The sequence below is a fragment of the Giraffa tippelskirchi genome, chromosome 3 (genome assembly GCF_054371585.1).
Source record: "Giraffa tippelskirchi isolate mGirTip1 chromosome 3, T2T-mGirTip1v1.2.pri, whole genome shotgun sequence".
NCBI classification, from domain to species: Eukaryota; Metazoa; Chordata; class Mammalia; order Artiodactyla; family Giraffidae; genus Giraffa; species Giraffa tippelskirchi.
The window spans coordinates 177,169,246-177,174,759 of record NC_137277.1 but is presented as its reverse complement, the minus strand read 5'-3'; the positions used below and the strand labels follow the sequence as shown (position 1 = coordinate 177,174,759).

General features: G+C 38.1%; 1 pseudogene; it reads left to right on the top strand.

Moving 5' to 3' along the window:
* Window positions 1-2,927: 2,927 nt before the first annotated feature.
* LOC145540832 (inward rectifier potassium channel 13-like) lies at window positions 2,928-5,189 on the top strand (annotated as a pseudogene).
* Window positions 5,190-5,514: the final 325 nt, after the last annotated feature.

Here is a 5,514-nt window from a genome sequence, read left to right as displayed (position 1 = left end):
AAAAATTATGAATAAAGCTAACAATGATTTAAAATGGATAGTTGAGACACTAACGCATTACTAAAGATGCTAAAAATTAGGCTGTCAAAGACTATCTTGTGAATGCAGTATCAATTATCTTGAGAAGATTTATCTCACCAAGCTGTCTAAATGAGAAAGTTTCTTGTAGTTTAAAAAAAAACACCCCAACTACAAGGTTAGCCAGATTTGGAAAATAATCCATATGCCCTGTGGAAATTTCACTGTGGATCCTCAGTGATCTCATCTGAAAAATGGGATATGAACATCTATTTTTCTGAGATCCCAAAGAATTAGAGACAATGCAATATGAAAGCACCTAGCACAATGCTTATGAATATTTTGTTATTATAATTTACAAAAGGGCAGATATCATGTCTTCTAAAACATCAAAAAATCTAGTAAAATGAGTCATTAAATATCTGTGTCAAGAAAAAAAAACACTAAATAAAACGATAATGACAACTTGTTAGGATAATAAATTATAAAACATTAAGGTCCTAAGATTTTTTTCAATTTGTAATATGAAATGGAAAGGACCATCTAATCTAAATAAATTTAACAGTCATCCCAGTGTTCCATCAGCAACTCAAGTCTAAAGAAAATATAAGAGTGTCTCTAATATCAGCAATAAATGCTAAATCAGCCTTACGACAAAAGGGAAAGTATCTACCCAGCTGCTAAGGTCCAAGTCCAACAGGGGAAGGCAGTCTCCAAAACCCCAAAGTTCCTAAACAGAGGAGGGTCCAGCAAAGTCAAGCAGTAGCCTAGCTCCACGTGCCTCGCTGTCATTCAAAAGGTAGGAAGGTGATACCAACACTTCCAAGGGCATCTACTTCCGAGGAAGAATCCTCAAAAAAAAACACCAAAAAACAAAACAAAACGAGTCACCCATGAACCCCAAGTACTGGACGGAGGCAGAGAAGAAAGGAGCACTCAAGGGAAGCAAAGCCTCATCTCCCACTCTGTTTCTGGCTGCCTCTGCCTAAGTCCTCCGCACCTTTGTCGGATGCAAGGATGGTCACATGGAAAGCACATGTTAGATTTCTACTCACCACACAGAGAAAACATAAACATAGATGAAAACTGACTACAGTTAAAAACTAGTTTTATTAATATGTTTTAAAAATTGCCATTTGATGTCTTAATGATTATTTTAGTTCATTAAACTTGAAACTTTTTCTTCCGGTTCATTTACTTTCAAAATTAATATTACCTTGGAATCTCTACCTGGAATTTCTTACCTCTTTACTCTACTATGTAGTCAGAACCAAGAATATTCAAAAGGGTGGCAATCCACCAGCCATAGAAGGAAAGACTCCATGAAAATGGCCACAAAGTAACAGATAAATAAATAAAATCTAATCATAAAATTTCAACAGGCTAATTATAAAAGATACAATAGAACTACAGATCTCTAAAAGCTTAATCTTACCCTAGCACTAAGTTTGGCTTCAAAACATTTTTAGTTAAACACTACACTTCTAAATGATTTCTATTTATTTAAACAAAGGAACACATATTTAATATTCCTTTTCATTATTCAGTTATAAGTTATTAATTAATTACAAAAAGTTATTTACACATAACGTTTTGTCAAATCAATACACACTGGAAGCCTGGACTTGAGCAAGAAAGATACAAAAGCATCAAAAAAGACATTAATGATAACTCCAGCCCTCAGAGATTTGTTAAAATGCCAAATGGTATTTTAACAGTCCTTAAAGGAACCAGTAAGTGATAACTCAAGGCAATCCATGATGAGCTATCAAACGAATGACTAAGTCAGCGAATGCTCCCTTATGTGATAACGGAAAGAGCTATCAGACTGGGAAAGCCTGCCCGGTAGTCAGAGAAGCATTCCAAAAAACATTACAAAACCAGGATTTACTAATATTAACGATGAAACAGTTAAGGGTTTACTAATGCACTCTCAGACTGGTTCCAAACAGGAAAAGGAGTACATCAAGGCTGTATATTGTCACCCTGCTTATTTAACTTCTATGCAGAGTACATCATGAGAAATGCTGGGCTGGAAGAAGCACAAGCTGGAATCAAGATTGCCGGGAGAAATATCAATAACCTCAGATATGCAGGTGACACCACCCTTATGGCAGAAAGTGAAGAGGAACTAAAAAGCCTCTTGATGAAAGTGAGAGAGGAGAGTGAAAAAGTTGGCTTAAAGTTCAACATTTAGAAAACTAAGATCATGGTATCTGGTCCCATCACTTCATAGGAAATAGATGGGGAAACAGTGGAAACAGTGGCAGACTTTATTTTTGGGGGGCTCTAAAATCACTGCAGATGGTGACTGCAGCCATGAAATTAAAGACGCTTACTCCTTGGAAGGAAAGTTATGACCAATCTAGACAGCATATTAAAAAGCAGAGACATTACTTTGCCAACTAAGGTCCATCTAGTTAAGGCAATGATTTTTCCAGTAGTCATGTACGGATGTGAGAGTTGGACTGTGAAGAAAGCTGAGCGCCGAAGAATTGATGCTTTTGAACTGTGGTATTGGAGAAGACTCTTGAGAGTCCCTTGGACTGCAAGAAGATCCAATCAGTCCATCCTAAAGGAGATTGGTCCTGGGTGTTCATTGGAAGGACTGATGTTGAAGCTGAAACTCCAATACTTTGGCCACCTCATGCGAAGAGTTGACTCATTAGAAAAGACCCTGATGCTGGGAAGGATTAGGGGCAGGAGGAGAAGGGGACGACAGAGGATGAGGTGGTTGGATGGCATCACCGACTCGATGGACATGGGTTTGGGTAGACTCCGGGAGTTGGTGATGGACAGGGAGGCCTGGCGTGCTGCGGTTCATGGGGTCGCAAAGAGTCGGACACGACTGAGCGACTGAACTGAACTGAACTGAATGCGCTCTCGATTTCAGAGCATTACAGCCTGAGATGGATGGCAGTCACTGCAAAGTTACTGCTCCTCTCCTGAGTCAGAGACACTGGAGGATGGTCACCAAGGATGGTCACAGCATGCTTCAAGAGGTCTTGCGTATCTTCGAGACGCTTGGGAAATCCTAATGGACATGCGCTGGCGCTGGATGATGCTGGTTTTCTCCGCCTCTTTTGTTATCCACTGGCTTGTCTTTGCAGTACTCTGATATGTTCTAGCTGAGATGAATGGTGACCTAGAACTAGATCATGACGCCCCACCTGAAAACCACACTATCTGCGTCAAGTACATCACCAGTTTCACAGCGGCCTTCTCCTTCTCCCTGGAGACACAACTCGCAATTGGTTGCAGGACCACGTTCCCCAGTGGTGACCGTCCAAGTGCAATTGCCTTCCTTGCCATACAAATGCTCCCAGGCCTCATGCTAGAGGCTTTTATCACAAGTAATTGCTTTTGTTCTTTAAAAAAACACAGGAGCATTTTGGAATGGGTATAGTCAGTTATAAGCAATCATATTACAGAATCATATTTGCATTATTGACAAGTAATGCCCGAGACTGAGAAAAAAGAGTCAAGGGTCAAACAACTGGAGAAATTTTTAAAAACTTGATTCTATATTTAAATTTTACCTATTGAAACTTAAGAAAAAAGGGATCATTATAATATTAGCCAAAAACATATGAACAAAAAAATCTAAAAGGAATTTTTCAAAGGAGCTAAATATTTTCTTAAATAAGTGAATAAATATGTTCAATGCATATTACTGACTGTCATTTTACCTAGCAGAAGAATTTGTTCTTTTTTTAAAACATTTACTGGGTTAGAATTTTCTCCTGAGTTCATCTTTTCAACATTTGCTCAATACTAGCGAGCCCAGAGCACCACAGTCAGTATTGTATAATAGAGAACAAGAATACACAACCTTAGCAAAAAAAAAAAAAATATATATATATATTTCGTTTACTTTTATGCATTTTACTTTAATGCATTTAAAACATAATTTTGATAAGAGGTCCATACACCTCACCAGCCTGCCAACATCTGTGGTACATTAGTAGTTAAGAAACCCTGATCTAGAGTTGTTGGGGTGGGGGTGGGGGTTGCAAGGAGGATGCACTTGAAGCGTACACTGAAATCACCTTAGAGCCAGAACCTTTTTAAAAGAAAAAAGGTTTCTATAAATTTCAAAGTTCTTCAATGGACCACTTGTTCTACTGATCCCTTCCCTACCCCAAATCATTCTACTATGGATCTAATCTCTATTTTAACTTGAAGTAATCTGGTGGCAACTAAATTGCATTTATTTATTCATTATTTTAGTTACTTTTTTTTTTTAAGCAGGGGTAGGAATATAGGCAATGACCACTCTGACATCCTAACAAACTTAAAAAGTTTTACATTTCTATGTGGCAAATGAATTTTTCTTATCCATTTTGAAATCAGTTTTAAAATAAGAATGTATGTACTGTTTTGAAAAATGCTTCAGGCTAATGAGAAATTAACAAGTTCAATTTATGACTTATTTGGCAGGCATGGCACTAAGAAATGTATAACAATTTGCTAGATCCTTGTCATTCAGAAGAAGTAATGACATTTCTAGTGTTCATTTGAAAAAAGAACTCAGTGGTTTATAATTTAGGTGCCTTTGTGGCAAAGATTGCCCAGCCAAAAAATCGAGCTTTCTCATTTCGCTTTACTGACTTAGCAGTAGTAGCTCACATAGATGGCAAACCTAATCTCATTTTCCAAGTGACCAACACTCGACCTAGCCCTCTAACCAATGTTCGGGTCTCAGCTATACTCTATCAGGAACAAGAAAACGGCAAACTCTACCAGACCAGTGTGGACTTCCACCTTGGTGGCATCAGTTCTGAGGAATGTCCATTCTTTACCTTTCCACTCACCTGCTACCACTTTATTATACCATCAAGTCCTCTAGCTGCTCTGCTCCAGTATGAAAATCCTCCCCACTTTGAATTAGTTGTGTTCCTTTCAGCAGCGCAGGAAGGCACTAGAGAAACTGCCAGAGGAGGACATCCTACCTGCCCTCCGAGGTCATGTTACATCGCTGTTTTGCATCTCTGTTGACCCAAGGCTCCAAAGGTGAATATCAAATCAAGACGGAGAATTTTCACAAGACTATTCCTGAATTTCAAACTCCTTTCATCTCCAAGAGCCCAAACAGGACTGACTTGGACATCCACATCAATGGACAAAGCATTGACAATTTTCAGATCTCTGAAACAGATCTCACAGAGTAAGAAGTATCCATTTTAGCACCCTATTTTTTAATGTATTAAATACACTCAGCCAGTTATGTAGCTGTTTTTCCTTCTTGTATCTCATGTTTTCTTTTTCCAATGCTGATTACATCTTTCTGATTACATCGTGATGATCAAGTCTCCACCCGTAAAAAATGGCTGAGCTAACAATACACATTGTGGAAATATAACATTATACAAAGTTTGTACCTGTGATTATCTGCTGAAATCAATGCATGTGAAGGTAACAGATATGTATAACAACAGAAATGCTGTTGGTGAGTTTATATGAATGTGGTATGATACCAGTAATGAAGGTAAAACG